This window comes from Rhinoderma darwinii, chromosome 2 (genome assembly GCF_050947455.1).
Source record: "Rhinoderma darwinii isolate aRhiDar2 chromosome 2, aRhiDar2.hap1, whole genome shotgun sequence".
Taxonomy (NCBI): Eukaryota; Metazoa; Chordata; class Amphibia; order Anura; family Rhinodermatidae; genus Rhinoderma; species Rhinoderma darwinii.
Window position 1 is genome coordinate 351,822,817 of NC_134688.1, and position 25,090 is coordinate 351,847,906.

General features: G+C 44.8%; 3 non-coding genes across 3 annotated transcripts; all 3 read right to left on the reverse strand.

Annotated features, from left to right (window-relative positions):
* Positions 1–6,814: 6,814 nt before the first annotated feature.
* Positions 6,815–7,005, reverse strand: LOC142747549 (U2 spliceosomal RNA). The gene has a single exon (XR_012881851.1). It is a non-coding gene; the product is annotated as a U2 spliceosomal RNA (small nuclear RNA).
* A 10,920-nt stretch (positions 7,006–17,925) lies between these two features.
* On the reverse strand, positions 17,926–18,116 carry LOC142747548 (U2 spliceosomal RNA). The gene has a single exon (XR_012881850.1). It is a non-coding gene; the product is annotated as a U2 spliceosomal RNA (small nuclear RNA).
* A 5,661-nt stretch (positions 18,117–23,777) lies between these two features.
* On the reverse strand, positions 23,778–23,962 carry LOC142747561 (U2 spliceosomal RNA). Its single transcript, XR_012881859.1, has one exon. It is a non-coding gene; the product is annotated as a U2 spliceosomal RNA (small nuclear RNA).
* Positions 23,963–25,090: the final 1,128 nt, after the last annotated feature.

Below are 25,090 nucleotides of genomic sequence, written 5' to 3' on the forward strand. Positions count from 1 at the left end.
TCCCGGGTATGACTGTGCCATATATGTGGAAGGAAACTGCTGTTTGGGCACGCTGTAGGGTTCAGATGGGAGGAAATGCCATTTGGCTTTTGGAGCGTGGATTTTGCTTGGTAGTAGTTTTGTTTGGAGTCTTACTGGTGTTTCCGTTTATAATGTGGGGCATATGTAAGCTGGGCAGAGTATATAAGGGGCATAGTCAGGTGGTATAATAATGGGGTAAAAAAAACCAATAAAATAATCCATAGATGTGTGTTACGCTGTTAAGCAATCCTTTCTGCACAGGCCGGTGTCCCACTGATATATGGCGTCCTTTCTTATCCCCCTTTTGGTCCACACTCCGCGCCTTTGTAGTTTGGGGAATTTTGCTAGGAAGTGTTGCCCTGGTATAATACGGGCACCGTCGCTTCCAGCGGATATGTTTGGGCCCTCCCTTTCCTGGTTCCCTAATTTTAGGTCCTTGATAAATCGCCTCTTCAAACAGAAGAAATATTCCCCTCGGGCACAACTGCATATTTTTTTATTTCCTGACTTATTGGAGCCATAACTGATTTTATTTTTTCATAGACGTAGTGGTATGAGGGCTGGTTTGTTGCGGGACGAGCTGTAGTTATTATTGGTACCATTTTGGGGTACATGCGACTTTTTGATCACCTTTTATCCTATTTTTTGGGAGGCCAGGTAAACAAAAAAACACAGCTGGCACAGCTTTTTTCGTTTTTTTTTATACAGCGTTCACCATGTGTTATAAACTACATGTTAACTTTATTCTGCGGGTCAGTACGATTCCGGCGATACCTAATTTTTAGCACTTTTTTATGTTTTACAACTTTGCACAATAAAATTACTTTTGTAAAAAGAATGTATTTTTTCTGTCGCCAAGTTGTGAGAACCATAACTTTTAAATTTTTTTGTTGACGGAGGTGTATGAGGGCTTGTTTTTTGCGGGACGAGCTATAGTTTTTATAGGTACCATATTTGGATACGTGCGACTTTTTGATCACTTTTTATTCTAACATTTGTAGGGCAAAGTGACTAAAAAACAGAAACTCTGGTAACGTTTTTTATGTTTTTTTTTACGCTGTTCACCGCGTGCAATAAATAATATAATATTTTGATACCTCAGGTCGTTATGGTCGCGGTGATACCAAATACATATGGTTTATTATTATTTTTCAATAATAAAGGACTTGATAAGAGTAAAAGGGGGATTGTGTTTTATTTGATTACTTGAAACTTTTATTGTTTTCAAACTTTTATTATTTGCACTTTTTTTTACACTTTTTTATACTTTTTTTTTTACACTTTTTCTCAAGTCCCACTAGGGGACTTGAAGGTCCAACGGTCAGATTTTTTTTTTTCTAATACATTGCACTACCTATGTAGTGCAATGTATTAGATCTGTCAGTCATTCACTGACAGCAAGCCGATTAGGCTTCGCCTCCCGGCGGGGCCTAAATCGGCTTCCGTAATGGCAGAGCAGGAGACCATTGTGTCTCCTGTTGCCATAACAGCAGTCGCCAGTCCTGATTGCCTGTCAGGGCTGGCGATCTGCTAGTAACCGCTACGATGCAGCAATCGCTTTCGATTGCTGCATCGAAGGGGTTAATGGCAGGGATCGGAGCTAGCTCCGGTTCCTGCCGTTACAGGTGGATGTCAGCTGTACAGTACAGCTGACTTCCACCGCTGATGACGCCGGATCAGCTCCTGACCCGGCGCCATCTTGCCGGCAGCTACGGAAGCCGATCAGGCTCCGCCGCCGGGCGGATCTTGACCGGCTTCGGTGCTAGGCAGACCGGGAGGCCAGTATTAGGCCTCCGGTTGCCATTGCAGCCACCGGAACCCCGGCAATTTCATTACTGGGGTTCCGATGAGCTGCAAACACCTTAAGTGCAGCGATCGCGTTTGAGCGCTGCACTTAAGGGGTTAATGGCGGGGATCGAAGCTAATTTCGGTCCCCGCCGTTACAGCCGGATGTCAGCTGTAAGATACAGCTGAGATCCGGTGATGATGGCACCGGCTCAGCTTCTGAGCCGGTCCCAAACATTCGGCGTACATGTACGACAAGATGCGGGAAGTCAATGCTTTCCATGACGTACATGTACGGCAAATGTCGGGAAGGGGTTAATAAAGCCACTGCCTGATCAAATGAAGCGTATGTAACAGACGCTCTTCCTTTATCTATCTCGTCATTTAAAGACGTCTTCTCCGGGTAAGAAAGGTGATGAATTAGTCTAAAAGACCCGGCCTCCTTTTTAGGCACTACACCTAAAGGTGATAACCTGAAATTACTAAATGGAGGAGTACTAAATGGGCCAGCGATCCTGCCTGACTCTAATTCTTTACACAACTTTTCCCTAACAATAGCTTTATGCATATCTACTGATTTAAAATTTTCAACCCAGCAGCAGCCATGACCAATAAACATTGGAATTTCAAAACCTTCATTGAAACCCTTAAAAATGAGCTCAGCTTTCTCCCTGTCTGGGTAACGCTCGAGCCATGGGCGCATTCTTATTAGCATCACTGGCGTCCATGCTTTTTGATAACAACTCCTTGGTACTTGGCTGTTGCTGCGCTGACTGACTCGCTTTCCTGAAACATCTACACATGGGGTGAGCGCCCCCACAACAGGAACACTTGTGTTTATACCTACAACTACTAAATCATTTGCAAGTTGTTTCATTAAAAGCGAAACATACCCCTTTCCTAAGGTTACCTTGAGCAGCATTTTGCTGTTTAACCGGCGCAGCTCTTTGTGGTAACAATAGATTGAGCCAAAGACCCACATCTTTAACCCCCCAATTAATGGACGGGTAAACTGCCAACTTCTGTCTAAACATTTTGTCATAGTTATACCATGCCATACCGCCAAAATTGCGATAAGCCTCAAGAATAATGTCAATATGCTGAAATAATCCACAACACTTATCCGGATATTTCTCACCTAAAACTGCAGAATAAATACAAAACGCCTGTAACCAATTATTAAAAGATCTTGGCATACTACGCTTCCTATCATCCTCGTACTTTTCATCTTTCTTCTCACTACGAACAATATGTTCCTTAGCTGAGGGCAATAGTGATAAGACTTCAATAAATTCATTACGCCAAATGCGCTCCTTAATATTCTTCAACAAATGAAAACCTAAAGGTGACACTTCACACGAAATTGCCTCCTTAACACAAGTCTCTACAACTCCTGCACCTCTGTCTAATAAAGGAACAACACTAACAGACTCAGCAACCTGTGGCAAAATGACAGAAGTATTACTATTACTCTCTGTCACTTTATCATTTGAGCTGTTCTGTTCACTCCATACTCCAGCTGCTGTACTAGGAGCTGCAGCTTTAGCAATAAAATCTGATAAAACCTTCATAAAATTAAAAAGATAGACATTTTGGTTAGCATTCATCTCACCACTCGCTGGGTCCATTGCAGGCTGATTTTCTCCCGACCTTGAACCGGCAGGTGGAGCTAAGCCCTGCTGGTCCTGACGAAATCCCTCTCTAGGCTGTGCAGCTCGTCCTGAGGAAGCTGTACTGCGCTGCTGCTGTGAGGCGCTTTCCCGCCCTTCTGACTCTGCAGGACCCTGGAAACTCTGCCTCGTCACTGTCCCACGTCGTTCTGACGACACCGACCGCTGACGCTGTCTCCCCTCTGCTGACAGGCAAAAATCCGCCCTTTGGCCGACTGAACGACCACTGCTTCTGCTCCTGCTGCAATGAGGAGGCGGTGAGTAAATTAACCGGCTCCTCCTTGTCCTCTTGGTCGGCCTCCTGTCAGTCTCTGTAAGGCCCGGCTCCTCCTCTGTAAGTATCGCCTCACTCCGCTCCGTCACATCCTGTGGTAGTCTTCCTCCTTGTTCCGGTGGCAGCTCTGCTACATTAAGGCATTTTCTTAGCCATTCCTCACCTCCCGCTGACTCCGCTCTCTGTAGTAGCTGTTGCATAAGGTCCTCCATGGCTTGTCTTGAATCTTCTTCAAATGGCCCGGAACACTGCCGGACACCAGAATTTAAACAGGAAATCTTCCCGCCGTTGCTGCTCGTTATCCAATCAGTAAAAAGTGCGGGCTTCACGAGCGCAAGGTGGAAAATTCCAGAACCTGCTCGTACATTCCTGTACAGCTGACCTGAACCTGACCCATGCAGGTAAATACCAACTGTAATAATAAAAGAGGGGTGGGGAGGAAGAAACCAAACCAGAAACCACCAACTTTTAAATCATAAAAATTATGTGGGGCTGTGATACCATGTGTCCCCCAAGCGATTGCTATGGGGGGCCCTGGCATTGTATAGTATTGCAAGTAATGGGATTAAAGCTGCACTGTGAAAATTCTTGCAAAAATTCTTGCCAATAGACTGACGAAAGTAGTGACCACCATTGTTGGCCCAGACCAGTCGGGGTTTATGCCATCAAAATCTACGGCAGTTAATCTGAGGAGGTTGTTCCTGAATATACAGGCGGATACTGATGACACACGGTCTAGGGCAGTGTTGTCCCTGGATGCCGCTAAGGCCTTTGATAGTGTGGAATGGGGATATATGTGGGTGGTGATGGAGCACATGGGGTTTGGGAACAACTTTATCACCTGGGTACGACTATTATATAAGCAGTCAGTGGCAAGAATTCGAGCTAACGGGAGGATGTCAGAGATCTTTGCTTTGGAGAGGGGGACGCGTCAGGGATGCCCGTTATCCCCGCTGTTATTTGCTCTGGCAATTGAGCCCTTGGCGAACGTTGTGAGACAGCATCCGGATATAGAAGGATTTAGGTATGGGGATTTAGAGGAACGTATAGCCCTATATGCGGATGATGTTTTGTTATTTTTGAGGGGAATAGATCGGTCGTTACCGGCAGTTATGAATGTGCTGGAGAGCTTTGGAAAATTCTCGGGGTTAAAAATCAATTGGAATAAGTCAGTGCTATTGCCACTTACCCCTCTGAGTTTGCCGTTGGTAGTGAGAGGTGTGAATATACCCTGTGTGAAGGAATTTAAATACCTAGGGATTACAGGGTGCAGGACTTTGTTGCCCTAAACGTGAAACCCTTATTGGAGAAAATCCGAGATAGATCCAAAATTTGGCTGGGGTTACCGCTCTCAGCAATGGGACGGGCGAATTTAATAAAAATTATCTAAATGCCTCAGATCCTTTACGTGGTGCATAATGCTCCAGTGTGGTTGCCTAAGTATTTGTTCAGGAGGATTCATAACCTGTTCAGGGACTTGGTGTGGAAAAGGGGGATCCCTCGGATTAAAATGGAAAAATTGCAGTTACCAAAGGAGCAGGGCGGGTTGGCTATTCCAAATGCGTGGATATATTACTTGGCGGCTCTGTTGCAGCACTTTGCAGGCTGGAAAGACAGAGAAGATTGGGACTCTAGGGGGAAGCTGTTATTTTACTTGGGAAAGCGCATGTGTATGCTAGAGGCCTTTGAATCCCACAAATTGAAGACGGAGGCGAGAGGAAAACCTACCTTGCTATTGCTTCATAAGGTTTGGTGGGAATGTAAGGCCATACTGGGAGTTGTGGGGTGTTCCAACTATATGCCCATCTGGAACAACCCATACCTCTGGGAGTTTAACACACTGGAGGGATTTCAGGAGTGGGAGCAAAATGGAGTTCGATTGGTGAGTCAGTTATATGACGAGGGAATTTTTAAACTATTTTCGCAGCTCCAGGAAGAGTTTGACCTCCCTCATAGGTTGTTCTATCAATACCTTCAACTGCGGCATGCGGCACAAGCCCAGGCACGAGTGCTAGATTTAGGCTGTTCCGGTATGGGAGTGGTGGAGCAGATACTGGGGGCAAAAGACACAAAAGGGCTTATATCTTTGCTATATGGCACGCTGCTTCTCAAATTTCTAAGGGATCCGATGGCAGAAGTTAAAAGAAAATGGGAAAGGGATGTGGGAACATTGACAGAGGACGAGTGGGGGGAAATATTGGAATCACCAAAAGTCCTTTCCCTTAGTGTAGCGCATAGGAGGTCGCAACTTTTTCTTCTGCACAGAGTATATAGAACACCTAAGGTGCTCTGGCAAATGCGGCTTAGATCTACGATGGAGTGTCAGAGATGTTCATTGGATGGGGAGGATTTGAAACATATGTTCTGGAGCTGCCTGAGGCTGCACGGATATTGGGGAGAGGTTAAAGAAATGGTGTCTAGGGTATATGGCAGGGAATTCCCGCTGGATCCTAAGATATATCTGTTGGGCTGCATGGGAGGGGTGGAAGAAGATAGGGCTTAACTGTTATCCATTAAAAAAGTATTATATCACGCAAGAAAACTAATTGCCAAATACTGGTTACAGGGGGATCCCCCGGAGGTTTCTGAACTAGTGAGTTATGTTACTTGTACGGTGACTTTGGAACGAAGAATTTATATGAAACGTGGAGCAATTGATAAATATGATAAGCAATGGGGTAAATGGACACAATACTATGGATTGGCAGGTCAGTAGAAGTAGAGTGAGATATACCAAGGGATAGGGACATGGACGCGCAGGGAGGGGAATGGGCAGAAGGAAGGGGTGCGAACGGGAGTTAATGTTGGGGGGTGGGGATGTTCTTAAGGAAATGTATGGGGGAAAAATATATAATGTATGTACAGAGTTCATAAGAAATGTTGTTATATATAATGTAACTTTTTATTTTTCTGCCAATGTGGAACTGTAATAGATGAAAGCTGTATGTTATATATTTTCAATAAAGAGTTGTTTGATTTAAAAAAAAAAAAAAAAAGCTGCACTGTGGTCAGAAAGGAAGAGGGCAAAGCGCTTTTAGATTCTACTTTTGCTCATTGGATCAGGAAGGGGTGCACCAGACCTAGAGGTACTGCAATACCAGGTCAATGCATGGAGTGGACAGAGCAAGCTCTCTTTCCATCTGCCTGTTCTAAAAATCCATTTATTATATGGTCCCCAGATAGGAGACGTACCAGATATTAAACTTATAAGAACAGATACTACACTTGATCTTAGCCAAAAGGCAGAGAAGCGATAATCCGAAAGTGGAGCGCGTTGGCACCAGTTTTGGTTCTAAAATTTACCACCTCTGGAAGAGATGGAGGCTATGTCTAGGCACCCCCATGGGGTCCCGTGGGTACCCTCATACATGGTGAGAGAGAGATAGACATAGTTTGGTCAACACAATGCTCTGCAGAAAGCAACATCTGAATCTGCATTAAAACATCATCCTAGCCGCGCCCATTCGCTCTCACGCACACCCTGCCAAAAGTGCATGCCCTTGACCGGCCCTTCACGGCCTGGATCACCTTCAATACACTGACTGCTGTCCAACTGCTGAATGTCCAAATCTACCTGTGCCTGGGTCTAGACTTGTCTGGCTGAGGTCCCTTTATGATGTCACTGCCTCTGGCTGCTATGGGCTCCAATTGTGACACGTGCAGAGTTCCGCCGGAGCCTTCCAATTTAGTCGGTCAGTATCCATTTGATGTTGACCATGCAAGACGTGCTTCTGCACAGCTGCCTCCCGAAGGTCAAAAGGAGGAGACAGGGGACTGCAAAATGGGAATTAGACATCCCAAAACATCGCTGACACCTTTTTCCACAGTTTGTTAGTTTTCCAGGTAACATAGTGAAACATAAAATGTATCTTTGTAGGCGAGTGTGTGTTGCAACTTGAGTGCTTCGGCCTTGGAAATGCAGGGAGGGGGGCTCATTCCATCCATCCATCTATTCAGCAAGCGCGCACGGTTCCATGATGGCGGGTTGGATGGATGCTACGAACGCTGCTACTGCTGCATGCAGCGCCTATCTGCTGCTGTTCATTAGGAACATCCACCCACTACTCCACTCAGGTGCATCAATCAGTGGTTGGATCAGGTGCAGCTCCTTACCTTACCTGGCATGAGGGAGGTGGAAGAGCAGGTGAAATGCTGGAAACACACACAGGACGTGGCCATGACACCTATGCAGAAAGCCTGTTTGGAAAAATATATTTTTTTCCCTCTGTTACAACAACCTGCCTGACCTGTCATGCAGTGGAATCCATTTGCATGATGGGCCAGCTAACAGGAGTAAACGTCCCGACATTTTGCACTCAGATGCTCCTGTTTTTATCTGCTTAAAGGGAAACTGTCACCATCATTTCACCTATTGAACTTTACTTATCCCTCACTGGCCGCTGCTATCAAAAGTTCATTGCCGTTATCCCCTCTCCTAAACTCCTCCTCCGACTGTAAATAATGGTCTGCAAACATTTTGCGCCTTTTATCGTAATAATCCGGTGTCCCGTTATACGAACATACCGGAATAGGACATCACTGCGCAAGCTCAGGATTTTATGTGGCAAGGAGCTGTCAATCAAAAGTAAAGAGGCGGGGTAAACTCGGAAATACTTGAGGAATGAAGATTTGACGCTTTTCAAAGGAAGATTTGACTCTTTTCTACTCATTAGCATACGGTGTGGGAACACTAAAAAACTGAATACTAAAGCTACAGAGCCGACTAAGAAAACAATTATAGGTTATGTGGAAATTATTTTTCACCCACTACCACCAGGTATTGCTGGTTTAATAGGTGAAATGCTGGTGACAGGTTCCCTTTAAGCGAAGCAGTGTTGCATGCAACATTATATATGCCATGTTGCAAACACCTGAGCAGTGGTGGGAAGTTGATAGCGGGTAGCCTAGCCAAAAACTGTCAGGTAGCTGTGATAGTGGGAAAGTAGCCTAGCCAAAAACAGGCAGGTAGTTGAACCCACAGGCAGACAGCAAAAGCGGACAGGATCCAAGCTGTTTTTGGTCAACTGGGTACTGACTGACTTACACCAGAGAGCAATAGCAGATGGGAATCTGATGCACACAGGTACCTTTGCAGGATACAATTATGTTGTTCCGATGTTGCTCAGGCACCCACCAAGTAGATAGTCGAAGTTCTATAAATAGTCCTGGGGGCAGGCAACAGGGACTGGGTCAGTGAATTTCGCTCACACGCACTAGGGACATTGCAGTTACGAGTACAGGACAGCAAAAGACTAGGTGAGAGGCAGGTAGCGGCCACTGCTGCTGCTGCCGGATTAGTGGAGTCATACATTCATTCAGTAATTAACTAATGAAATAAAGACATTGTATAGTATTGCAAGTAATGGGATTAAAGCTGCACTGTGAAAATTCTCGCAAAAATTCTTGCCAATAGACTGACGAAAGTAGTGACCACCATTGTTGGCCCAGACCAGTCAGGGTTTATGCCATCAAAATCTACGGCAGTTAATCTGAGGAGGTTGTTCCTGAATATACAGGCGGATACTGATGACACACGGTCTAGGGCAGTGTTGTCCCTGGATGCCGCTAAGGCCTTTGATAGTGTGGAATGGGGATATATGTGGGTGGTGATGGAGCACATGGGGTTTGGGAACAACTTTATCACCTGGGTACGACTATTATATAAGCAGCCAGTGGCAAGAATTCGAGCTAACGGGAGGATGTCAGAGATCTTTGCTTTGGAGAGGGGGACGCGTCAGGGATGCCCGTTATCCCCGCTGTTATTTGCTCTGGCAATTGAGCCCTTGGCGAACGTTGTGAGACAGCATCCGGATATAGAAGGATTTAGGTATGGGGATTTAGAGGAACGTATAGCCCTATATGCGGATGATGTTTTGTTATTTTTGAGGGGAATAGATCGGTCGTTACCGGCAGTTATGAATGTGCTGGAGAGCTTTGGAAAATTATCGGGGTTAACAATCAATTGGAATAAGTCAGTGCTATTGCCACTTACCCCTCTGAGTTTGCCGTTGGTAGTGAGAGGTGTGAATATACCCTGTGTGAAGGAATTTAAATACCTAGGGATTACAGTCTTGGCAAGGGTGCAGGACTTTGTTGCCCTAAACGTGAAACCCTTATTGGAGAAAATCCGAGATAGATCCAAAATTTGGCTGGGGTTACCGCTCTCAGCAATGGGACGGGCGAATTTAATAAAAATGATCTTTTTTTATTGAGAATACAACATGTATTATACATTTTTTGCATTTCTGGTAAAGTACAGAGAAATCTACAAACAGAAGAAAAAACAAAGTAACAGTATAGCATCTTGTTCTTGATACAAAATTCCTGCAATTACATTACACTTTGTATTCTCATCATCTTTAGTTGCACCTTCACATACATCCCCATCCCTACCCCTATCAACCGAACTCCCCCCCCTCACAGTACCTCCGTTGTCTCCTGATTCGCCAGTCCCCTCCACCCTTTCCATCCGTTCTGTATTCCAACCAGTGATCCCGTCATATCTTGATCAGATAGATGCGTTAGCCCACCTTCAAATCTCATCTAATGTGTCACATTACTATAATTGTTAATCCATTTACTCCATTGCTTATCATACTTATGAATTGCCCCTCTTTTCAGATATATTCGGTGTTCCAGTGATGCCGCGTGGTTAACATATCCAACTAACTCAGCCACCTCCGGGGGATCCGCCTGCAGCCAATATTTTGCAATTAATTTCCTAGCGTGATACAGAACCTTTTTAATAGCCAGTAATTCCACTCCATCTCCTCCTTCCTCCCCCATACATCCCAATATAAAGATCTTAGGTTCCAGTGGAAAATCTCTACCATATACTCTAGATACCATTCCTTTAACTGCTTTCCAATATACATTTAGCATCGGACAGCTCCAAAACATATGTTTTATGTCCGCCCCATCAAACATACACCTGGGACACTCCTTTGTTGTTCTAATTCGCATTTGCCACAGCACCTTAGGTGTCCTATACACCCTATGCAATAGAAAGAGTTGTGACCTCCTGTGCGCTACACTAATAGAGACTATTTTGGGCGATCCGAGTATTTCCTCCCATTCTTCATCCGCTATAGCCCCTACATCCTCTTCCCATTTACGTCTAGTCTCCACCAGTGGGTCTCCTAGGAATTTGGCGAGTAGCATACTATATAGCACCGAAATAATCCCTTTAGTGTCTTGTGCCCCCAGCACCCTTTCCATCCCTCCCATAGTGGAGCAGCTCAAGTCCACCAGCCTCTCTTGTGCCTGCGTCGCATGCCTTAGCTGGAGATATTGGTAGAACCGTCGATGTGAGAGTCCAAACTCTTCCTGAAGTTGTGCAAAAAGCTTGAGAGTCCCTCCCTCGTATAACTGGTGTACATATCTGATTCCTGCTTGTTCCCAATCCTGAAATCCTTCCAAAATATTAAATTCCCATAAATATGGATTATCCCATAGAGGCATATAATTGGAACATCCTGTAACCCCCAATATCTTTTTACTTTCCCACCAAACTTTATGTAGTAATAACAGAGTCGGTTTCCCTCTCGCCTCCCTCCGTAATTTATGTGACTCAATGGCCTCTAATAAATCCGTTCTCTTTCCCAAATAGTACACCAGTTTCCCACTAGAGTTCCACTCCTCCCTATTCTTCCATCCTTTGAAGTGTTGTATTTGGGCTGCTAGATAATATATCCACGCATTTGGAATAGCTAACCCCCCCTGTTCTGCTGGTAATTGTAGCTTTTCCATTTTAATCCTGGGGATCCCCCTTTTCCACACCAAGTCCCTAAACAAATTATGTATTCTCCTGAACCAGTATTTAGGTAACCACACTGGGGCATTGTGCATAATATAGAGTACCTGGGGCATCAGAATCATTTTGATGAGATTTGCTCGTCCCAGTACTGACAGCGGTAACCCAAGCCATATTTTAGTCCTATCTGTTAATTTATTCACTAATGGTATCACGTTCAACTCAACAAATTCCTGCACCCTTGCTGATACCGTAATTCCCAGATATTTAAACTTCCATACACACGGTACTTCAATTCCTCCAACTATCAATGGCGTAACTACTGGCTGGAGTGGTAGCAACACCGACTTGCTCCAATTAATTTTTAACCCTGAAAATCTGCCGAACCTCTCCAATATCGTCATTATCACTGGCAATGAATGATCTATCTCCCCCAGGAACAGCAGTATATCGTCCGCGTATAGTGCTATTCGCTCTTCCAGCTCTCCACAACGAAACCCTTCTATCCCCGGATGTTGTCTTACCATATTTGCTAGGGGTTCAATTGCCAGTGCAAACAGCAACGGAGAAAGTGGGCATCCCTGTCGCGTCCCCCTCTCCAACCTAAAAGAGTCCGACATCCTTCCATTTGCTCTAACCCGAGCCACCGGTTCCTTATACAATAATTGTACCCACTTTATAAAATTCCGTCCAAAACCGATCCGTTCCAATACAGCCCACAAGTACCCCCATTCCACACTATCAAACGCCTTAGTGGCGTCCAACGACAGCACTGCTCTACCCCGCTCATCCGGATCGTCTGTCTGTAAATTTAAGAAAAGCCTACGTAAGTTAACTGCTGTAGAACGAGCTGGCATAAATCCCGACTGATCCATCCCTACGATTTTAGTCACTACTCGCGTCAACCTATTAGCTAGTACTTTAGCTAAAATTTTTATGTCTGCAGTCAACAGAGATATCGGTCTGTGAGGGTATGTTCACACGTAGTCAACAAAAACGTCTGAAAATCCAGAGCTGTTTTCAAGGGAAAACAGACCCTGCTTTTCAGACGTTTTTTTACCAACTCGCATTTTTCGCGGCATTTTTCGCGCCGTTTTCGCGCCGTTTTTTACGTCCGTTTTTGGAGCTGTTTTCATTGGAGTCTATGAGAAAACAGCTCCAAAAACGTCCAAAGAAGTGTCCTGCACTTCTTTTGACGAGGCTGTATTTTTACGCGTCGTCGTTTGACAGCTGTCAAACGACGACGCGTAAATAACAGGTCGTCTGCACAGTACGTCGGCAAACCCATTCAAATGAATGGGCAGATTTTTGCCGACGTATTGGAGCCGTATTTTCAGACGTAAAACGAGGCATAATACGCCTCATATACGTCTGAAATTTGGCCGTGTGAACATACCCTAAGAGTCAGGTTGCGTCCGATCTTTCCCATCTTTAGGAAAAACCACTATAGCAGCTTCATACATTGTCTGCGGTAAACGCCCTCTGGCAAAACTATCCTGGAACACCTCCAGTAACTCCGGCAAAACCGTCTCTCCATATGTTTTATACAATTCAGTGGGTATACCATCTATCCATGGAGCCTTTTCATTCGCCATAGAGCTCACCGCCTCCTGTATTTCCTCTAAAGTAATTAACTCCTCCAACCCCTCCCTTTCTTCCTTCCCCAAAGTAACCCATGTCATTTCTGCCAGATATTCTGACAGAAGATCCTCCGAATAGTCCACCTTAGTGCGATATAGTTCCTTATAAAATGATGTCAACACACCTAATATATCCCCTGTTTCTCCAACCAGAGTCCCACTTGCTGTCTGTAGCTAATGGATGAACGCACTCTCCCGCGCCGGCCGTGCAATATTTGCTAACAATCTGCCCGTCATTTCACCCTCTTCGTAATATTTTTGTTGCAGAAACAATCTTTTATTAGCTGCCTGCTCCATCTGATGTTCCCTAAGCAATTTTTGAGCAGCCTTCCATTGGGCTAAGGTTTCCGCAGTGTTATTGGTAACGTGGCTCACCTCTGTTATTGTCACCCGGTCTGTCAAATGTTGACCCACTTGCCTTGTCTTAGTTTTTATGTGTGTGATCTCCCTTATATACACCCCCCTTATATTCGCCTTCATAGCATCCCATAGAATATCTGTAGGAACCGTACCCTTATTAAATTCAAAATATTCTCTCAGGCTCATAGTTATGGTCTCCTCTCCCACCAAGCGTATCCAAAATGGGTTGAGCCTCCAGTGCATTCTCAGCCCTCCCGTCTGTAAACCTGTTCGGAGCTTTAACAACATTGGAGAGTGGTCAGACAGTGATCGCGGTAAATATTCCACCCCCTCCACACATTCCATCCCCATTCCATTATTAAACATTAGATCTATTCGGGCCAGTGATCCATATGTAGATGAGACACACGAGTATTGCGTAGTAGAAGGCCACTTTACCCGCCAAATATCCGTGAGCCCTACTTCCGTCATGTATTTACCAAACCTCGTTAGACAAATATCTCTCCCCCCCCCCCGTTTGGAAATTTATCCCACCCCTTATCCATTATGTTGTTAAAATCTCCCATCAATATGGTCGGTATCATAGGCCATCCAGCCAGTTTCTCCAACACCTCTCTTATTGGGACCACAGAGTACGGGGGAGGTACATACAGCACCACAATTATACATTCCCAATTAAACAATTTACAATGCACCCCGACATATCTACCTTCCCTATCCTTAAAGGAGTCTAAACAGCTAAACGGCACATCTCTATGAACTAGGAGGCTAACCCCCTTTGAGTATGTAGAATGGAAAGAATGGAAGCTGTGTTGTATCCACACCCTGTGCACCTGGTGCACCGTATCAGCAGTAAGATGGGTTTCCTGTAAGCCCATCACTCCAGCGGACTGCCCTTTCATGTAATCAAATATAGCTCGCCTTTTAGCTATCTCCCCCATACCTCTCACATTCCAGGACAACAAATTTACCCTACCCCCATCTGAACATTTCTTGCTTTTGACAGTGGCTATTCCTGTTACCTCCAGTGACCATCAGAGCGTACTGTGTTTCAACCTCCCTTTCCCGCCAAAACCTCTCCCCTCCCCCCACCCTACCCCCCCCAACTTTCCATAAACATACCCTCCTAAGAGGGCCCGGGCTAGCGAAGAAACCTTCACCGCTATGACCCCACAGCTTCCCACTCACTTTGTAGAGACACATTCTGTTTCCCTACAGTTTTATCCTTCAGAACCAAGAACCTCCCGCTACCTCCTCCTCAATAAACAATTAGTATTTTTATAACTCCAACATCCCATTCTGCCCTTGAACTGACAGCACTTTCTTCTCCGGCAACCATCAATGACATATGGACCGTAGCCCAACCTTATATCAACATATAAATGTATAACAACAAGGCCTTATGCCCTCATATAACTCATCTTCCTCCTTGCAAAGCAGAGTCCCCTCTTTAATCCTCCGCCTGTTGATCACGCCGCCGCCTCCTCTCGATCCTGCCGTAAGCGATCTTCATGATTGTCCAGCCATCTGAGTGCATCTTTTGGATTTTCAAAGAATTGCACGGATCCCAATGCCGCCACCCGAAGCTTTGCAGGATACAACATAGAATACTGAACCCGATGGTTCCTCAGCCGCCTTTTTATGTCCAGAAATTGCATCCTCCGCTTCTGGACTTCTGCAGAAAAATCCGGATAAAATGACACCTTCACACCGTTCACCCGAATATCTTGCCTTTCCCGGGCCTGTCGAAGAATTATATCTCTATCTTTATAATGGAGCAGCTTTACCAGAACAGGTCGCGGTGGCCGCCCAGGTGGGCCAGGACGCGTGGGTACTCTATGAGCTCTTTCCACTGCAAATAATGGGGTCAGCGAATCTTTTCCAAAAACCTCCAATAGCCATTTTTCAAAAAAGGAATCCGGATTGGACCCTTCCACATTTTCAGGAATTCCCACCATCATCACATTGTTTCGTCTTAAACGATTCTCCAAATCATCAGCTTTAGATAAGAGGTACTTTACATCCTCCGCCACCGCATTTACATCTCGTCTCATGGGCAGCATGCCATCTTCTAAGTTACTGACTCGGCCCTCCACCGCTGTTGTGCGCTCTGACACCTTCTGTAAGTCATGGCGTATAATAGACAGATCCTCCTTGATTCCCCCCACCTGACAAGTAAGCTTAGTCAGCGTAGTATTACTCAGGCTTACCGCCGAAAAAACATCTGCCAGTGTGGGGCCCTGCTTGTCCAAGTTCTGCGTACCTCCATCCAGTCCTCCTCCTGAATCACTTGGAGCGTCTCCTCCATTTTCCTCCTCCTCCTCTGACTCCATCTGTGCTCGCAGCGGCTCATATCTCGAGCCTGAACGGCCAGCCTGCTCCTTCCCTCCATCCAACCTTCCTCCATCTGCCTCAGGTTTCATAGGGGTCTTCCTGGCAAAGCGCTCCAGCCTGGATGCCGCCGCCCCTCTCACATCCCTACTCTCTGCATACGAGCACATGTCGACGCCATCTTGCAGCCCCAGCTCACCGTCCTCTGCCGCCTTAGACTTCCTGGACCGGGTCATAACAGCCTCCTTCGGATCCAAAATCGTGCCTGCAGGATCACCGCCGTTTCCCCTATCACCTCAGGTATGTCCTCGTTAGTATAGTGGAGTCTCAGGATGATTTCCAGGATATCGGCAGCGGGAGCTCCGGTTCCTGCGTCCTCTCACATATGCCGCTAAGCCACCATAAAAATGATCTTAATGCCTCAGATCCTTTACGTGGTGCATAATGCTCCAGTGTGGTTGCTTAAGTATTGGTTCAGGAGGATTCATAACCTGTTCAGGGACTTGGTGTGGAAAAGGGGGATCCCTCGGATTAAAATGGAAAAATTGCAGTTACCAAAGGAGCAGGGCGGGTTGGCTATTCCAAATGCGTGGATATATTACTTGGCGGCTCAGTTGCAGCACTTTGCAGGCTGGAAAGACAGAGAAGATTGGGACTCTAGGGGGAAGCTGTTATTTTACTTGGGACAGCGCATGTGTATGCTAGAGGCCTTGGAATCCCACAAATTGAAGACGGAGGCGAGAGGAAAACCTACCTTGCTATTGCTTCATAAGGTTTGGTGGGAATGTAAGGCCATACTGGGAGTTGTGGGGTGTTCCAACTATATGCCCATCTGGAACAACCCATACCTCTGGGAGTTTAACACACTGGAGGGATTTCAGGAGTGGGAGCAAAATAGAGTTCGATTGGTGAGTCAGTTATATGACGAGGGAATTTTTAAACTATTTTCGCAGCTCCAGGAAGAGTTTGACCTCCCTCATAGGTTGTTCTATCAATACCTTCAACTGTGGCATGCGGTACAAGCCCAGGCACGAGTGCTAGATTTAGGCTGTTCCGGTATGGGAGTGGTGGAGCAGATAATGGGGGCAAAAGACACAAAAGGGCTTATATCTTTGCTATATGGCACGCTGCTTCTCAAATTTCTAAGGGATCCGATGGCAGAAGTTAAAAGAAAATGGGAAAGGGATGTGGGAACATTGACAGAGGACGAGTGGGGGGAAATATTGGAATCACCAAAAGTCCTTTCCCTTAGTGTAGCGCATAGGAGGTCGCAACTTTTTCTTCTGCACAGAGTATATAGAACACCTAAGGTGCTCTGGCAAATGCGGCTTAGATCTACGATGGAGTGTCAGAGATGTTCATTGGATGGGGCGGATTTGAAACATATGTTCTGGAGCTGCCCGAGGCTGCACGGATATTGGGGAGAGGTTAAATAAATGGTGTCTAGGGTTTTGGCAGGGAATTCCCGCTGGATCCTAAGATATATCTGTTGGGCTGCATGGGAGGGGTGGAAGAATATAGGGCTTAACTGTTATCCATTAAAAAAGGATTATATCACGCAAGAAAACTAATTGCCAAATACTGGTTACAGGGGGATCCCCCGGAGGTTTCTGAACTAGTGAGTTATGTTACTTGTACGGTGACTTTGGAACGAAGAATTTATATGAAACGTGGAGCGATTCATAAATATGATAAGCAATGGGGTAAATGGACACAATACTATGGATTGGCAGGTCAGTAGAAGTGGAGTGAGATATACCAAGGGATAGGGACATGGACGTGCAGGGAGGGGAATGGGCAGAAGGAAGGGGTGCGAACGGGAGTTAATGTTGGGGGGTGGGGATGTTCTTAAGGAAATGTATGGGGGAAAAATATATAATGTATGTACAGAGTTCATAAGAAATGTTGTTATATATAATGTAACTTTTTATTTTTCTGCCAATGTGGAACTGTAATAGATGAAAGCTGTATGTTATATATTTTCAATAAACAGTTGTTTGATTTAAAAAAAAAAAAAAAAAAAGCTGCACTGTGGTCAGAAAGGAAGAGGGCAAAGCACTTTTAGATTCTGCTTTTGCTCATTGGATCAGGAAGGGGTGCACCAGACCTAGAGGTACTGCAATACCAGGTCAATGCGTGGAGTGGACAGAGCAAGCTCTCTTTCCATCTGCCTGTTCTAAAAATCCATTTATTATATGGTCCCCAGATAGGAGACGTACCAGATATTAAACTTATAAGAACAGATACTACACTTGATCTTAGCCAAAAGGCAGAGAAGCGATAATCCGAAAGTGGAGCGCGTTGGCACCAGTTTTGGTTCTAAAATTTACCACCTCTGGAAGAGATGGAGGCTATGTCTAGGCACCCCCATGGGGTCCCGTGGGTACCCTCATACATGGTGAGAGAGAGATAGACATAGTTTGGTCAACACAATGCTCTGCAGAAAGCAACATCTGAATCTGCATTAAAACGTCATCCTAGCCGCGCCCATTCGCTCTCACGCACACCCTGCCAAAAGTGCATGCCCTTGACCGGCCCTTCACGGCCTGGATCACCTTCAATACACTGACTGCTGTCCAACTGCTGAATGTCCAAATCTACCTGTGCCTGGGTCTAGACTTGTCTGGCTGAGGTCCCTTTATGATGTCACTGCCTCTGGCTGCTATGGGCTCCAATTGTGACACGTGCAGAGTTCCGCCGGAGCCTTCCAATTTAGTCGGTCAGTATCCATTTGATGTTGACCATGCAAGACGTGCTTCTGCACAGCTGCCTCCCGAAGGTCAAAAGGAGGAGACAGGGGACTGCAAAATGGGAATTAGACATCCCAAAACATCGCTGACACCTTTTTCCACAGTTTGTTAGTTTTCCAGGTAACATAGTGAAACATAAAATGTATCTTTGTAGGCGAGTGTGTGTTGCAACTTGAGTGCTTCGGCCTTGGAAATGCAGGGAGGGGGGCTCATTCCATCCATCTATTCAGCAAGCGCGCACGGTTCCATGATGGCGGGTTGGATGGATGCTACGAACGCTGCTACTGCTGCATGCAGCGCCTATCTGCTGCTGTTCATTAGGAACATCCACCCACTACTCCACTCAGGTGCATCAATCAGTGGTTGGATCAGGTGCAGCTCCTTACCTTACCTGGGATGAGAGGGAGGTGGAAGAGCAGGTGAAATGCTGGAAACACACACAGGAGGTGGCCATGACACCTATGCAGAAAGCCTGTTTGGAAAAATATTTTTTTTTCCCTCTGTTACAACAACCTGCCTGACCTGTCATGCAGTGGAATCCATTTGCATGATGGGCCAGCTAACAGGAGTAAACGTCCCGACATTTTGCACTCAGATGCTCCTGTTTTTATCTGCTTAAAGGTTAACTGTCACCAGCTTTTCACCTATTGAACTTTACTTATCCCTCACTGGCCGCTGCTATCAAAAGTTCATTGCCGTTATCCCCTCTCCTAAACTCCTCCTCTGACTGTAAATAATGGTCTGCAAACATTTCGCGCCTTTTATCGTAATAATCCGGTGTCCCGTTATACGAACATACCAGAATAGGACATCACTGCGCAAGCTCAGGATTTTGTGTGGCAAGGAGCTGTCAATCAAAAGTAAGGAGGCGGGGTAAACTCGGAAATACTTGAGGAATGAAGATTTGACGCTTTTCAAACGAAGATTTGACTCTTTTCTGCTCATTAGCATACGGTGTGGGAACACTAAAAAACTGAATACTAAAGCTACAGAGCCAACTAAGAAAACAATTATAGGTTATGTGGAAATTATTTTTCACCCACTACCACCAGGTATTGCTGGTTTAATAGGTGAAATGCTGGTGACAGGTTCCCTTTAAGCGAAGCAGTGTTGCATGCAACATTATATATGCCATGTTGCAAACACCTGAGCAGTGGTGGGAAGTTGATAGCGGGTAGCCTAGCCAAAAACTGCCAGGTAGCTGTGATAGTGGGAAAGTAGCCTAGCCAAAAACAGGCAGGTAGTTGAACCCACAGGCAAACAGCAAAAGCGGACAGGATCCAAGCTGTTTTTGGTCAACTGGGTACTGACTGACTTACACCAGAGAGCAATAGCAGATGGGAATCTGATGCACACAGGTACCTTTGCAGGATACAATTATGTTGTTCCGATGTTGCTCAGGCACCCACCAAGTAGATAGTCGAAGTTCTATAAATAGTCCTGGGGGCAGGCAACAGGGACTGGGTCAGTGAATTTCGCTCACACGCACTAGGGACATTGCAGTTACGAGTACAGGACAGCAAAAGACTAGGTGAGAGGCAGGTAGCGGCCACTGCTGCTGCTGCCGGATTAGTGGAGTCATACATTCATTCAGTAATTAACTAATGAAATAAAGACATTGTATAGTATTGCAAGTAATGGGATTTAAAGCTGCACTGTGAAAATTCTCGCAAAAATTCTTGCCAATAGACTGACGAAAGTAGTGACCACCATTGTTGGCCCAGACCAGTCGGGGTTTATGCCATCAAAATCTACGGCAGTTAATCTGAGGAGGTTGTTCGAATATACAGGCGGATACTGATGACACACGGTCTAGGGCAGTGTTGTCCCTGGATGCCGCTAAGGCCTTTGATAGTGTGGAATGGGGATATATGTGGGTGGTGATGGAGCACATGGGGTTTGGGAACAACTTTATCACCTGGGTACGACTAGTATATAATCAGCCAGTGGCAAGAATTCGAGCTAATGGGAGGATGTCAGAGATCTTTGCTTTGGAGAGGGGGACGCGTCAGGGATGCCCGTTATCCCCGCTGTTATTTGCTCTGGCAATTGAGCCCTTGGCGAACGTCGTGAGACAGCATCGGGATATAGAAGGATTTAGGTATGGGGATTTAGAGGAACGTATAGCCCTATATGAGGATGATGTTTTGTTATTTTTGAGGGGAATAGATCGGTCGTTACCGGCAGTTATGAATGTGCTGGAGAGCTTTGGAAAATTCTCGGGGTTAACAATCAATTGGAATAAGTCAGTGCTATTGCCACTTACCCCTCTGAGTTTGCCGTTGGTAGTGAGAGGTGTGAATATACCCTGTGTGAAGGAATTTAAATACCTAGGGATTACAGTCTCGGCAAGGGTGCAGGACTTTGTTGCCCTAAATGTGAAACCCTTATTGGAGAAAATCCGAGATAGATCCAAAATTTGGCTGGGGTTACCGCTCTCAGCAATGGGACGGGCGAATTTAATAAAAATGATCTTAATGCCTCAGATCCTTTACGTGGTGCATAATGCTCCAGTGTGGTTGCCTAAGTATTGGTTCAGGAGGATTCATAACCTGTTCAGGGACTTGGTGTGGAAAAGGGGGATCCCTCGGATTAAAATGGAAAAATTGCAGTTACCAAAGGAGCAGGGCGGGTTGGCTATTCCAAATGCGTGGATATATTACTTGGTGGCTCAGTTGCAGCACTTTGCAGGCTGGAAAGACAGAGAAGATTGGGACTCTAGGGGGAAGCTGTTATTTTACTTGGGACAGCGCATGAGTATGCTAGAGGCCTTGGAATCCCACAAATTGAAGACGGAGGCGAGACGAAAACCTACCTTGCTATTGCTTCATAAGGTTTGGTGGGAATGTAAGGCCATACTGGGAGTTGTGGGGTGTTCCAACTATATGCCCATCTGGAACAACCCATACCTCTGGGAGTTTAACACACTGGAGGGATTTCAGGAGTGGGAGCAAAATGGAGTTCGATTGGTGAGTCAGTTATATGACGAGGGAATTTTTAAACTATTTTCGCAGCTCCAGGAAGAGTTTGACCTCCCTCATAGGTTGTTCTATCAATACCTTCAACTGCGGCATGCGGCACAAGCCCAGGCACGAGTGCTAGATTTAGGCTGTTCCGGTATGGGAGTGGTGGAGCAGATACTGGGGGCAAAAGACACAAAAGGGCTTATATCTTTGCTATATGGCACGCTGCTTCTCAAATTTCTAAGGGATCCGATGGAAGAAGTTAAAAGAAAATGGGAAAGGGATGTGGGAACATTGACAGAGGACGAGTGGGGGGAAATATTGGAATCATCAAAAGTCCTTTCCCTTAGTGCAGCGCATAGGAGGTCGCAACTTTTTCTTCTGCACAGAGTATATAGAACACCTAAGGTGCTCTGGCAAATGCGGCTTAGATCTACGATGGAGTGTCAGAGATGTTCATTGGATGGGGCGGATTTGAAACATATGTTCTGGAGCTGCCCGAGGCTGCACGGATATTGGGGAGAGGTTAAAGAAATGGTGTCTAGGGTATATGGCAGGGAATTCCCGCTGGATCCTAAGATATATCTGTTGGGCTGCATGGGAGGGGTGGAAGAAGATAGGGCTTAACTGTTATCCATTAAAAAAGTATTATATCACGCAAGAAAACTAATTGCCAAATACTGGTTACAGGGGGATCCCCCGGAGGTTTCTGAACTAGTGAGTTATGTTACTTGTACGGTGACTTTGGAACGAAGAATTTATATGAAACGTGGAGCGATTAATAAATATGATAAACAATGGGGTAAATGGACACAATACTATGGATTGGCAGGTCAGTAGAAGTGGAGTGAGATATACCAAGGGATAGGGACATGGACGCGCAGGGAGGGGAATGGGCAGAAGGAAGGGGTGCGAACGGGAGTTAATGTTGGGGGGTGGGGATGTTCTTAAGGAAATGTATGGGGGAAAAATATATAATGTATGTACAGAGTTCATAAGAAATGTTGTTATATATAATGTAACTTTTTATTTTTCTGCCAATGTGGAACTGTAAGACCAAGAAGTCAAAAAGCCATAGAAATAATGAAAAAGTACAAATTTTTATTAGGACATACAACACAAAATCGCAAATATTAAAACTCCAAGGAGATCTAAAAGAACAGTGTGGGTTATGAAAACAATTAATTAGGGTATCCTGCAAAGAATGGATTCCATGACGTGACAAGTGACAGTGTATCTGTCAAGAAAAAAGGGGGAAGGGAGGGGGGGAGGTTTAACAATAATAATTAAAGCACATATGATCGGTCTATCAGGGTAGCACCTGTCCCTGGACATTAGTGCATTCATTACCATGTACAATAAATATTATGAGTGTCCAGGGTCAAAGGATTAGAGATCCTAACAATCCAAGATGAGGTTAGGTGTAAAAACAACCGACAGTATTAGAGTCAAAGAAAAGAAGGGAACATGGAAAACATACGAAGTACGTGTAAATCCAGAGGGATCTACTCAGAGAGCAGATCGCTTATATGGCAGGCTTACCCATAATAGTGATGGTGTGTGTGGTCCCACACTGCGGCCCAAAGTATTAGCGCTAATACTTTGGGCCGCAGTGTGGGACCACACACACCATCATTATTATGGGTAAGCCTGCCATATAAGCGATCTGCTCTCTGAGTAGATCCCTCTGGATTTACACGTACTTCGTATGTTTTCCATGTTCCCTTTTTTTTTCCATGTTAAACCTCCCCCCCTCCCTTCCCCCTTTTTTCTTGACAGATACACTGTCACTTGTCACGTCATGGAATCCATTCTTTGCAGGATACCCTAATTAATTGTTTTCATTACCCACACTGTTCTTTTAGATCTCCTTGGAGTTTTAATATTTGCGATTTTGGGTTGTATGTCCTAATAAAAATTTGTACTTTTTCATTATTTCTATGGCTTTTTGACTTCTTGGTTCTATATAAGTTGTTCTCATTACTATTTGAAGTTTGCCTTTAATTCTATAGTGGGGGTGCCCGGACACTTGTTAGTGGCACCCAACCCTTTACCTAAACCTTTTGAGTCTTTATATTTAACAATGTGGAACTGTAATAGATGAAAGCTGTATGTTATATATTTTCAATAAACAGTTGTTTGATTTAAAAAAAAAAAAAAAAGCTGCACTGTGGTCAGAAAGGAAAAGGGCAAAGCGCTTTTAGATTCTGCTTTTGCTCATTGGATCAGGAAGGGGTGCACCAGACCTAGAGGTACTGCAATACCAGGTCAATGCGTGGAGTGGACAGAGCAAGCTCTCTTTCCATCTGCCTGTTCTAAAAATCAATTTATTATATAGTCCCCAGATAGGGGATGTACCAGCTATTAACCTCTTAAGGAGGCAGCCTAGTTTTGGCCTTAAGGCTCAGAGCCCATTTTTCAAATCTGACATGTCTCACTTTTTGGTAATAACTTTGGAATGCTTATATCTATCCAAGCAATTCTGAGAATGTTTTCTCGTGACACATTGGGCTTTATGTTAGTGGTAAAATTTGGTCGATATATTCAGAGTTTATTTGTAAAAAAGTTGAGAAAATGTGGAAAAAATAGAATTTTTCTGAATTTTAATGTATCTGCTTGTAAGACAGATAGTAATACCACACTAAATAGTTACTGGTTCACATTTCCCATTTGTTTACTATATGTAATTTTTTGAACATTCTTTTATTTTTCTAGGACGTTACAAGGCTTAGAACGTAAGCAGCAATTTCTCATATTTTGAAGGAAATTTCAAAAGCCCTTGTTTTTTTAGGTACCTGTTCAGTTCTGAAGTGGCTTTGAGCATCTTCTATATTAGAAACCCCCATAAAACACCCCATTTTAAAAACTAGACCCTTCAAAGTATGCAAAACAGCATTTATAAAGTTTCTTAACCCTTTAGGCGTTTCACAGGAATTTAAGCAATGAAGAGGTGAAATTTACAGATTTCTTTTTTTGTCAGAAAAAATCCTTTTTATTTTAGCCCATATTCTGCAGTTTTTAGAAATATCCCACATGTGGCCCTAGTGTACTACTGTACTGAAACACAGACCTCAGAAGTAAAGGAGCACCTAGTGGATTTTGAGGCCTCCTTTTTATTAGGCACCATGTCCGGTTTGAAGAGGTCTTGTGGTGCCAAAACAGTGGAAACCCCCCAAAATTGACCCTATTTGGCAAACTACACCCCTCAAGGAACTTATTGAGGGGAAAATTAAGCATTTAGACCCCACAGGTTTTTTGCTGCATTTTGTGGAATTAGGCTGTGCAATTGAAATAAATAAAATTCTGATAAAATGTACAAATTTTTTATTTTTACAAGGCATAAAGGAGAAAAAGCCCCCTTACATTTCTAAAGCAATTTCTCCTGGTTATGGCAGTATCCCATATGTGGTCATAAACTGCTGGTCGGACAAACGACAGGGCTCAGAAAGGCAGGAGTGCTATTTGGCATGTAGATTTTTCTTGATTGCTTTCTGGGCGCCATGTCGCATTGGCAGAGCTTCTGAGGTACCAGCAGGGTTGCCA